General features: G+C 37.3%; 1 long non-coding RNA gene across 1 annotated transcript; it reads right to left on the bottom strand.

Moving 5' to 3' along the window:
- Positions 1-267: 267 nt before the first annotated feature.
- Positions 268-12,275, bottom strand: LOC141258072 (uncharacterized). The gene is made up of 3 exons (XR_012318189.1): positions 12,011-12,275; positions 9,708-9,812; positions 268-866 (listed from the first exon to the last, which is right to left on the bottom strand). It is a non-coding gene; the product is annotated as an uncharacterized lncRNA (long non-coding RNA).
- Between the last annotated feature and the right edge of the window lie 444 nt (positions 12,276-12,719).

The following is a 12,719-nucleotide window of genomic DNA, read 5'->3' as shown; positions in this document are numbered from 1 at the left end:
GTGAGTGTTAACATAATCACCTACCGCCATCTTTTCCGGGATCCAGCGCCGGTCTGCTCCCCTTCACAGTGATGTCATCACTCTTCAGAGTCTCCAGGTCACACTGCGCTCCGTGTGACCTGGAAGTGGCTTTTACAATGTAAGGTAATGGCACGTCAGAACAAGGCTCCATAGGCTTACATTGTAAAAGAGACTTCCGGCTCACACATAGAGGATAGAATGATCGGGTTAGTCGGAAGAGCAGTGACGACACCAAGAAGAGAACCAGAACAGTGCTGGATATTAGAGAAGATGGTGATAAGTAAGTATATTAACACATACACACTAAAGTACATGAACAAATACACAGATTTAGTTAAAAAAAAAATCTTCATGGGATTGCTTCTTTAAGAACCAACAATTGCTGCTTTCATTTTCTTCTAGAAAAAGTGCACGTTGTTCGAGCATTACCTCAGAAATGAAGGGAAGACATGGTGCTCAAAACAAGTGTATGCTGCTAGACCATATAAATTGGGTAGCGCATTTTAGAAAACACATGACTAACAATCTCTTTGAAAGTCTTGATTGCAGCAGCTAGAATCTGGTATAGAGACAGGGAAAATGACAGCTGGAATATGGTGAAAGAAGAGAAAACAGCAAGAAGCTGATGATGTGTATGTGAAATGCTCAGAAGCATTCACAGCTTTGATGAGATGTCAGGAATGCATTCTGAGATGGATAGGTATGTGCCGCGTGACTGACCGGTGTAGTTTGCTGGATTACCGACAATTTAGTAGACGAGATGCTCACTTGGCTATGTCATAATAGATTAGTTTTGCCTTTGTCTTTTTTTCCTGTTAAGATTTTTTAATCTTCCTTCAGTTGATCTAAAATAGTAAAAAGAATAGGCAATCAGTAACTGAAAAATATAATAAACAAATATTAAAAAATAAAATAGAAAATCATTGCAAAATCTTAGAAATTCAATTATATTATTGCACATTTGTCCCAGCTAAGACAATGTCATTATGAATTTGCTCATTGTTTGAATTCACCTGGACTTGTACATTTCATTGCTATTAGTTATTTAGAATTTAATAATACTTGATCATAATTGGAACTATCCATTCATTGCAATAAATCCCTTTAAATGAAGACATCTGCACGCAAGAGTCTCCTAATGACTCACGTACAAGTCTTGTACCACCAAATTAATATATGAACTAGGGTGTTAAAAGCAAAACCACACCCAAATTTTTCCATTTTGGAGGTGTTTCTAGATATTTTGGGGGCAGGATTTAATATCCCAAACTTTCTGCTGTAAATGATGGCAAGAAAGGAGAGTGAGATTCATATTCAATAGATTTCATTAGTTGCAGACAGTGACAAGGTGCCTGGAGCAACAAAGTGCAGAGCAAAGCAAAGTAAACTCTGACAACATTGAATGTTGTGATTGAAATAGGTCAGCATCCAGGAAATATATTTATTCTGCTATCTTGCTCATTTTGAGCCATACCCTAATCTAAAGTAATGCATTACAGCCTTTTCATAATCTACAAGATTAACTAATAGAGGAAAGAACCTGATATATACAGATTCTGCTGCATATGGTGATGGATGTGAAATTACTCTGGCACTTACTATACAGTTACTGTATTTTGCACTTGAAATGTCAGACTTCCTTTCACCATCACTGCATAGTTAATTTCAAGATATGGAAGAACTGCTTGCACCTATAAATACACACCACAAGGACTTATGTACCATAGTGTAATTTTGCTGGTCTACACATATGGCAGAAACCCTACACAGTCAGTGCTAGTGAGATCTGTTTCTAGACACCTGCAAAAATCATTATAGTACCATTACAATTTTTTTTTCATTTCACCACCGAATGGGTATCAGTAATGTTTTTCCAGCTGTGTAGCAAAATACTTACTGGTTGTCCTCTTCTGCTGCTCCCAGTGCTGCTCTGGTCCTCTTCTGAACCAGGTGACTGTCCGGATTACTGCACTGTTTGCTGGTTGGGCCAGAAGTCTTTTCTCAATGTAAATCTATGATACTCAGAACTAGACTTACATTACACTGTTAGTAGCAACTTCTGGCCAGTCAGAGCTGTGGTCACGCAATGGAAAAAGTGGGACAGAGCAGTGTCAGGATAGAAGAAGACTGCCATTGGTAAGTATTTTACTACACAAAGAGAACATAAATTACAGATACCTATCTGGTGGTCAAATAATAAAAAAAAAACTGGAGTGGTACTTTAAGCTGTGTAGATAACCAGATCAGCACTTCATTGGAATGTTTGCTGATGGAGGCACTTTGGTTTTCGCCAATTTCTTCAGTTCACCCCATTACAAAAAAGTGTGGACATCACCCATTGGGTATCGCAATGGCATTACTTACACTTAATAGAAAACTAAATCTGTTCTATCACTCAAACCAGCCAATAAGTAATTCATGACACTGCTAGATATATATTTATCAGACTTCAGAGTTATTTTCTGCAATATTTTACTGTGGTGCTGTGTGTTTGTAATATTCTAGGCAGATTGGGATAATGAAATCTCCCAGTTTAGGAAATATCACAGCTTTGCTTTTATGTTAAGCTAAAGAATCTGAGTGCAGATCAAATAGTTACCTTATTGTTCGGATTATAAGACGCACTTTTTCCCCCCACATTTGGGAGGAAAAATGGGGTGTGTATTATAATGTAATATATAATAATGTATATAGTATGTAGATATATAATAATGTATGTAGATATATGTAGTATGTAGATATATAATAATGTATTATAGTATGTAGAATGTATTGTAGTATTATAATGTAATAATGTAATATAATTATATTATAATGCAAAGGTATGGTAATTTACCTGGGGGGGCGGCGTTGGTGGAGCGGGGTCACAGATACAGGAAGTTGGCGGCTGCTGCGTCAGGAGTCAGCCAATGCTGCGGGCCCCATCCTCTCAAAAGGGTCGCTGATTCAGGATGACTTGGGCGGTGGTGGTGGCAGGAGTGGGGCAATGCTGTGGGCTCCGTCTTCAGAAGAAGTTGGCGGTGAGTGTGACCCCTACTCCTGTGACCCCTGCTCCACCACTGCCACCCCCCTCAGGTAAAATGGATTATAAGGCGCACATTTTATTTAAAAAAATATTTTTTGCTATTTTGCACCCCAAATTTTGGGGTGCGTCTTATAATCCGGTGCATCTTATAATCCGCAAAATACGGTAGATACAGCAGTTATCAAATAATGTCATTTTCTACTTAAGTCCATGCATTTAATACTGTACTACAGATTACTCTTTGGGTATACAGAAAGGCTACATGGCACCAGCAGATGAGATCCATAATAAACTGAAGATCCAGCAGTGCCCTGAAGGGTGGTTGACATTGTCATATTTATTAGAATAAGCCGGTACAGTGGGTACGGAAAGTATTCAGACCCCTTTACATTTTTCACTCTTTGTTTCATTGCAGCCCTTTGGTAAATTCTTAAAAGTTCATTTTTTTTCTCATTAAAGTATACTCTGCACCCCATCTTGACTGAAAAAAACTAGAAATGTAGAAATTTTTGCAAATTTATTAAAAAACAAAAACTGAAGTATCACATGGTCATAAGTATTCAGACCCTTTGCTCAGACACTCATTTTTAAGTCACATGCTGTCCATTTCCTTGTGATCCTCCTTGAGATGGTTCTACTCCTTCATTGGAGTCCAGCTGTGTTTAATTAAACTGATAGGACTTGATTTGGAAAGGCACACACCTGTCTATATAAGACCTCATAGCTCACAGTGCATGTCAGACCAAATGAGAATCATGAGCTAAAAGGAACTGCCCAAGAAGCTCAGAGACAAAATTGTGGCAAGGCACAGATCTAGCCAAGGTTACAAAAGAATTTCTGCATTACTCAAGGTTCCTAAGAGTACAGTGGCCTCCATAATCCTTAAATGGAAGAAGTTTGGGACCTGGCCATCCAGCCAAACTGAGCAATCATGGGAGAAGAGCCTTGGTGAGAGAGGTAAAGAAGAACCCCAAGATCACTGTGGCTGAGCTCCAGAGATGCACTAGGGAGATGGGAGAAAATTCCACAAAGTCAACTATCACTGCAGCGCTCCTCCAGTCGAGCCTTTATGGCAGAGTGGCCCGACAGAAGCCTCTCCTTAGTGCAAGACATTTGAAAGCCCGCATAGAGTTTGCTCAAAAACACATGAAGGACTCCCAGACTATGAGATATAAGATTCTCTGGTCTGATGAGACGAAGATAGAACTTTTTGGTGATAATTCTAAGCGGTATGTGTGGAGAAAACCAGGCACTGTTCATCACCTGCCCAATACAATCCCAACAGTGAAACATGTTTGTGGCAGCATCTTGCTATGGAGGGTGTTTTTAAGCTGCAGGGACAGGACGACTTGTTGAAATTGAAGTAAATATGAATGCAGCCAAGTACAGAGATATCCTGGATGAAAACCTCTTCCAGAGTGCTTTGGACCTCAGACTTGGCCAAAGGTTCACCTTCCAACAAGACAATGACCCTAAGCACACAGCTAAAATAACAAAGGAGTGGCTTCAGAACAACTCTGTGACCATTCTTGACTGGCCCAGCCAGAGCCCTGACCTAAACCCAATTGAGAATCTCTGGACAGACCAGAAAATGGCTGTCCACCAACGTTCACCATCCAACCTGACGGAATCGGAGAGGATCTGCAAGGAAGAATGGCAGAGGATCCCCAAATCCAGGTGTGAAAAACTTGTTGCATCATTCCCAAGAAGACTCATGGCTGTACTAGCTCAAAAGGGTGCTTCTACTCAATACTGATAAAAGGGTCTGAATACTTATGACCATGTGATATTTCAGTTTTTCTTTTTTAATAAATTTGCAAAAATGTCTACATTTCTGTTTTTTTTTCCAGTCAAAATGGGGTGCAGAGTGTACTTTAATGAGAAAAAAATGAATATTTTAGAATTTACCAAATGGCTGCAATGAAACAAAGAGTGAAAAATTTAAAGGGGTCTGAATACTTTCCGTACCCACTCTATATCACTGCGAAGTCTTATGACTCATTTTAAACACTCAATAAAAATAGTCATCACTGCTATTACTTAAACTGAAAACTGACTACTTGAAACGCGTCAGCAGACCTTTCTGTGTTATTTACTTTTTCATTACCCTTTACATAAATTGAAATTCTGAATTTTGTTCCTCCCTTCCCTTGACCCTCTAGTTATAGATCTCCTAGACAAGGGTACCATCATTACTTTATATTACTTTTCCAATGTCAGTTTTATACTAATGAATTCTGCATTGTTAATCAGGACTTTGATTTTTTAGAGACCAACAAAATAAACATTGTGAAAATTAGCTATTAAACTAGATCGAGGCTATTTCCTAGACAGGATGGCATGAAAAGAACAAGTACGATGTACAGGTGAAAATTTACTGGCGAGGAAAAAGATGATGAAATGCTCAAAAAAAAGGTGGAAAATTATTAGTATAGCCTGCTAATGTAGAGTAAAGTGCTGGTGGTTAATGAGATTTTGTGCACACTGACTCTTTCATAGCAATTTAAATGTCATGCCATCGAATACAATCCTGAGGCTGAGCTCTTAGATCTTTATAAGGACTGCATATAACTTGTATGAAGATTATTCAGATGATGAAGTGCATGCTGCAAGTGCATTAAAGGAGCTGTAAACCCATAATTTTGCATTCCCATTTGTATTTGTTTTCTGCGACTGTACATAAAGATGAAAGCATAAAATATAGTATATTGCTTTCTATATAGCTGCTAGTATAGTATTAAACTGCATAAAGCCATAATGAATCATCCTAAAAAAAGAACTTATTTACTGATAATTTGTACATACATGGTTACGAAGTGCATCCAACACGCTTTTCAGCAGATCATTTTTGCTACTTTCATAATATTTTACATGTTGATATTATTTTTTTTCTTAAAAACGTATTCACTTGAAAATGTCTCTTTATAGGGATCTGAAATATTTAAATTTTAATATATAAAGCCCCATATATTCTGCTTTTGTAGAGGGTAGAGGAGATCTGGAACTCTCCAAAACAAAGCAGAGGTCATAATATTTATATATTATAAAAATATATATACACATTTTAATATTAATCTACCCAAAATCTTGGATCTATACTCTACAAACTTAAAATTACAATACCACAAAGGAAAAGTCATGGAATTAAGATAATCACGGGATCGACAGACATGTTAATGACCTGCAAATAATGAAGAAAAGGAAACAAAATTTTCAAAATGTATCGTATGAGCACCATGCACAAAAATGCATGCCTTGGCTGCTATCAATGAGGCTATTAATGGTTGTCTGATGAATGTTCAGCCACAGTGTATGCACTTGGGCAAATTTTATTGTTTGCATGCCAATGTATGTAAGTATGTGTATTTCTGTGGAATAGCACACATACTATATACTGAATGAACTGAGATGTTTTGAAAACTTAGTTTCCAATTTTTCTTCATTTGCATATCATTAACATGTAAATCGATCCTGTGATTGTCTTAATTTCATGACTTTTCCATACTGCTGTTGCAATTTCAATGCTGAAGAGTGAATTTAAATATGAAAAAAGGAACATTGAGTATACTGTACTGTCAGTTGTTAAGTATATATGTACATATACATGTATATCTGACACCATACCCAGATCACCATTTTAGTTTACTTACAATTTACATATAGTATTGTATTACCGCACAAAGCAGACCACTTTTATTTTTCTAGTCTGTTTTTTATGTCTTGTATTTAATTATTTAAAACAATCTTCCGTCCTGTTTATTTATATCTGTCTGGTTTATTTCGTATAGCTTCCATACAGTTCAGCATAGAGTGTATAGTGTCTGCCTACATTTTGTAATGTAGCAATTAGTCCTATTCAGTTCTGTAGAGCAGGACAGACTATAGGGCAGATTTATTAAAACTATCTAAATTTTAGATGTTATTATAAACTTATACTAGACAGTCCTAAAAGGAGCCTGATGTTTCACAGTATCCTAAATCTGGTGTATCTGACTATATCGTCTCAGTTTACACGTAGTGTTAGTTATATTACTTTGTGCCAGATTTTTAAATCAAAATATTGGGACCTTTTTTGCCCACAGTATTGCATAATAAGTGAACCTTTCCCATGAAGGCACACCCTTTTTGCACAAAGTCATGGCCCTTGTCGGGCACAGGATTGCCAACTTGTAGTTTATTGAACAGCTTATCAAAAAATCACGGACAAACAATATATTTTACAAACAAAATGGAAAACCATAATAAATCATAGTGATTATAAGTGATCCATGTCTACAGCCCATAATCCTGATATGAAGACATCAGCTGCAATCACTGTGAACAGTAAAATGATGATATAGTCAAAATAATCTGTATAAGTTTCTTCAGCTTCAAAAAATTTAAGGACGCCTCCAATTTTTTTTACGGACAGGTTAATAAAGTGCCCTATTTCTATGGACTGTCCTGGAATTTCTGGACAGTTCACAACCGTTGTCGGTCAAAGCACATAAAGTGCCTAGGAGGCAATAAATATAGTGCAAAGCTTTAAAGACCCATGCAGAATATATCACACATGTAGCATAATAAATCCCCTATTTGATATATTTATTGAGGAGTATTGTATATATGGGAAAGAGTGGGCAGAGCTCGCTGGTGCACCTGGGTCTCACATCTGAAGGCGCCCAATGACCACTCTCCCACTATAGATTGTTTGTCTTCTCTTTGCTGTAATAATATTGTGGTCCTTACACCTATTCTGTGACATCTAGTGTGCAATAAGGCTTTACTATGACTTAACAGTGTTTATTACCTATATACTTAAATAATAATTAAGACTATTATTCCTGTGGTGCAACATCACTATCTTTATGTGTTTATATTGTGACATCATTGTATTTATTTCAATGACGACATCGTGTTTATTAGACCTATACTATCACATGATTGAGCACATTGTACAGTGACATTACAGTGCTTGTTATAACTGTACTGTGGCATCATAGTGTTTATTATCTCTGTTCTGTGAAATCACTTTGTCAATTCTCGTGTACAGTGACATCACTGTTTATTATCCTTGTACTGTGATATCGCTGTGGTTATTATTGCTGAACTTTGACATTACCTAGTATATTCTCCTGTACTGTGACATCACTGTTTTTGTTATCCCTGTCCTGTGACACCACTTTGTTTATTATCTATGCACTTTGACATCACTTTATCTATTTTCCTGTACTGTGACATCTGTGCGTTTATTATGCCTGAACTGTGACATCACGGTGTTATGATCCCTGTACTGTGACATCACTCTGTTTATTATAGCTGAACTGTGATATCACGATGTTTACCTGAACTGTGACATCACGGTGTTATGATCCCTGTACTGTGACATCACTCTGTTTATTATACCTGAACTGTGACATCACGATGTTTACCTGAACTGTGACATCACGGTGTTATGATCCCTGTACTGTGACATCACTCTGTTTATTATACCTGAACTGTGACATCACGATGTTTACCTGAACTGTGACATCACGGTGTTATGATCCCTGTACTGTGACATCACTCTGTTTATTATACCTGAACTGTGACATCACGATGTTTACCTGAACTGTGACATCACGGTGTTATGATCCCTGTACTGTGACATCACTCTGTTTATTATACCTGAACTGTGACATCACAATGTTTACCTGAACTGTGACATCACGGTGTTATGATCCCTTTACTGTGACATCACTCTGCTTATTATACCTGAACTGTGACATCACGATGTTTACCTGAACTGTGACATCACGGTGTTATTATCCCTGTACTGTGACATCACTGTTTTTAATATCCCTGTACTGTGACATCACTGTGTTTATTATCTCTGTATTGTGACATCAATCTGTGTGTTATCCGTGTACTGTGACATCACTGTGTTTATTATCTCTGTACTATGACATCACAGTGTTTATTGTCTATGTAATGTGATATCACTGTTTGTTATTTCTGTACTTTACACTTCACTTTGTTTATTATCCCTGGCCGGTGACATCACTGTGTTTATTATTTCTGCCCTACGACATCATTGTCTTTATTATCCTTGTACTATGGTACTATGACATCACTGTCTTTATTATCCTTGTACTATGACATCACTGTTTTATTATCCCTGTAATGTGACATCACTGTGTCCTTATCCCTGTACTGGGACATCACTGTGTCTATTCTCCTATACTGGGACATCATTGGGTTTATTATACCCGTAGTGTTACTCTGTTTTTTTCCTTTTGGTTTGCTATCTATTGGTGATTTATACATGTACTGTGAAATAACTGTAAGAGTTATTCCTGTATAGTGACACCACTGTGCATTTTCAAGGAAATGCAGAAATAAAGTTTGGAGACTACAGTCATATCGAGGAACTGGTGCCTGTGGTGAATGTGAAATATTAGAGGATACCAGTAGTGTAAATTGCCTCCAACGTTAAAGGAGTTCTGATAGACTAAAAGCTATGCACATGATATGGACCATGCATTCCCCATCTGTGGATGTGACTCCTGCGAATACTTCCTTGCCTGCAAATGTAGCCGATGACAATAACCCCAACAAAATTATAAATATACATATTATTGATGTAACAATATTAACAGATCAAATGAATCAAACTATTGGTCCCCTCATCAAGCAAACTTACATGGAGTCCAATGTTCCAGAAGTATCACAGGTATTTCTAGTCAACCTGGAGATCTAGGACCATTTACTTGACTCCAGAAAGCAGTATGTTCTTAGCACATATGTTCTGTCAAAGAAAGAAAATACTGGGTCAATGGAAAGAACTACAGATCACAGATGAATACAATGCTCTCTCCAGCTGTGTAACCTTTAAGCAATGGTATTGTGAGTGGCAAAAACATAACTGTATATGAATGCTAGCATCCAAATTAGAAACAACCAAATCTATGTAAAATCTAGGCTTTTGAGATCAAGCTTTAAAGAAGACCAGTTTTCCTAATTTTGCCATTAAATAATTATTTTTTCTTAGAACTTGTACACTTTCCAGTTAGTGCTGACATTGTAGGGGACACACCCTATTGATAAGGAAAATGGGACTAATCAATTATTAAAACATTTCCAATAGTGATAAAAGAGACACGGAACAACATGGCATCCTAGGAAAACACTCCAGAATTATTTTTCATTAAGATTCCAAGTATTTACTAGAACAGACATGTGAGGAGGGCTGACAGATCCTCCTTAACAAGCACTGGCATGGCTCTCTACAGTGGTATGGGTACACCGCCTCTACACTAAACTATAAGTCCCCTCATTAATTGTCCTACCAATGTTAACATAGTGTCAAAAACCCGTTTGAACCAAAGTTTATGACATACCCATGTATTCTGTATGACTTTTAATGTAGAAGAACAAAACCATTCATCTAATCACTAGCCAAATATATACCACTAAACTGTACATTAGACATCATATATAAGGAGCGCTGAATTAAATCAACAGATTTTGAATAATATTAATAAAATAATATTAGAAGCATATTACATGATGAAAATGCTCACGCTGACAGGTATGAAAGCCATACTATAGAATAATAGGTATCTTCTAACATGACTAAGTGTCGGCACACTCTTTCTGGTAGGTATCTTCTAACATGATTAATTGTCGGCACACTTTCTGGTATGAATTAATTGGTGCCATCATCTTAACCATAGAAGCAGTAAACAGGGTCAGTTAAGTGCTGAAACAGGACAATAAAAGTGTAGAACAGGGAAAACTTGTCTTCCTACTCCTGAGTATGTCAAAGTTATAGAAGTTTTGACAGATACTGAAATTAGATATAAACAGCCTAAATGTAATGATATTTGCAGAATTACATTCGCACTATATTTTTTTGTCATTTTGCAAAGTCCACTACCGTTGGTTTTCCCACATTTGTGAAAATGTCAGAAAGACACCATTAAGCCCTAGTACAACTCTGTAACTAGAAAGTATATATAATTATGCATATTATATCATGCTGGATGCACTTTCTAAAGAGCATGAGGTGAAAGCTAGTTCTCTGATGGAAAATTCATTTCCATGATGATTTGGCGCAAATTGTGGCATTATATATTGCTCTTCAAACATTCCTTATTATTTTAAATTAGGACTGTGAAGAATACAGGAAAATGAATGTTGTCTCATTGAGCATAGAGTCATTAAGGGGAATAAGGTAATTAACAAATAGTTTTAAACTGTTAGAGAAATTCCCCTATTTGTTGCTGAATTTCTTCGCTCCTACAGTGTGTCCCGCTGCACCTCTCTGCTGGAGTGACTGAATTAATTTGTTGTAGATATTGCTAATGCTCGCAGTATGAGCGTCCTTGCTCGTCTGATGATGGAGAGGATAATCACTTTCTTCTTTCCCTTCAGTAAAGACTCATTCAGACATAAGTGTTTTTTCTTTAACGCAAAAAAGTGGATGAATTTTTATTAATGTGTCTGTTGTTACCATCAGCCTTTTTTGCCTATGAGAATGTCTCTCAAGCTTCTCCTATCAAACAGGAAAATCGAACAGCTCACACGTATGCCTTACCAGTGATGTCTGATATTTTTTATAGACTATTGGCGAGTTTGATCCGTGACTCAGATCAAAATCGGACTGATCTCTATGTTTTGGCGCTGACAATTCTCTCTGCAAAAATACATAGACGTGTGAACAGCCCCATAGACTATAATGGGTAAGAGTTCTAGCCGTAAGAAACAAATATTGATGAATATATTTTTTTTTGGAAAAACATAAAATAATTACTAGTATTAATAATAGTAGAAGAATAATAAGTGCAGAAGTGCAAATATTTAATCTCTGTAAGTCAATGCAGGGTCACAGAATTTAGATGACGAGTATTTGGGTTTGAGCTGGTATTTCAGATGCCAGTAATGAAGAATGCAAAAATGGGAAATATCACTGTATCTCTATGTAACAGCAAGAAACAAACTTACACACGAGACTCGGAAGCTGCGGAGCAATCTTTCCTCCGGACAGCTGCGGTGTAGTAACCGGAGAGCAGGGATCAGGTAGTAGAAGCCAGGTGATACATGTCAGCTCAATCTCAGGCAGGGCTGTCACTCGACACTACAGGTATATAAGAATAGAGCAAGCGGAGAAAGCTGGAGAGCAAAGTAACCCGGAGGAATAGCCAGGACTTGGGATCGCTCCATCTTGAGCTGATCATCATGCTGCAGCTGCAAGAGAGAAGGCAGCTGAATCCCCTAGCTGTCATTTATGTGTGGTGCTTTTAATGAATGAGGTGAGGAGGCAGGGGGCGCTTCCTCTCAGCTTTGAATGAGATGTCAGCAGGGCTCCAATAGAGAGAAATGTCTCTCACGGCTTGACGCTGCTTTTACACCCGTTATCTTTCTTCTCTCATTCCCTTCCTTACATACTCAATATTCCACTTTCTTATCGTTCTTGCCTTATGCTCTAACGCCCCGTCAAGATAACTCCTCGCCACCTTCTTTCCCACATTATTTGTATAGCTCACAAGTCCATTACTATTTTCTACATTTTTTGTCCATTTAGAATGAATACTTGTAAATGCATATACCAGAACTAATAGGATTGCAATATCTGCTGTTCAGATTTGATGTTAGAAATTAAGAGATAGTAAACCTTTTGTTATTTTCAGTGTAGATTGGAATCTGTTCCCCA

Source organism: Phyllobates terribilis, unplaced genomic scaffold, assembly GCF_046119375.1.
Source record: "Phyllobates terribilis strain yellow unplaced genomic scaffold, ASM4611937v1 Scaffold_3__8_contigs__length_932513732, whole genome shotgun sequence".
NCBI classification, from domain to species: domain Eukaryota; kingdom Metazoa; phylum Chordata; class Amphibia; order Anura; family Dendrobatidae; genus Phyllobates; species Phyllobates terribilis.
The sequence above is the reverse complement of the archived record's forward strand: the minus strand, read 5'-3'. Positions and strand labels throughout refer to the sequence as shown.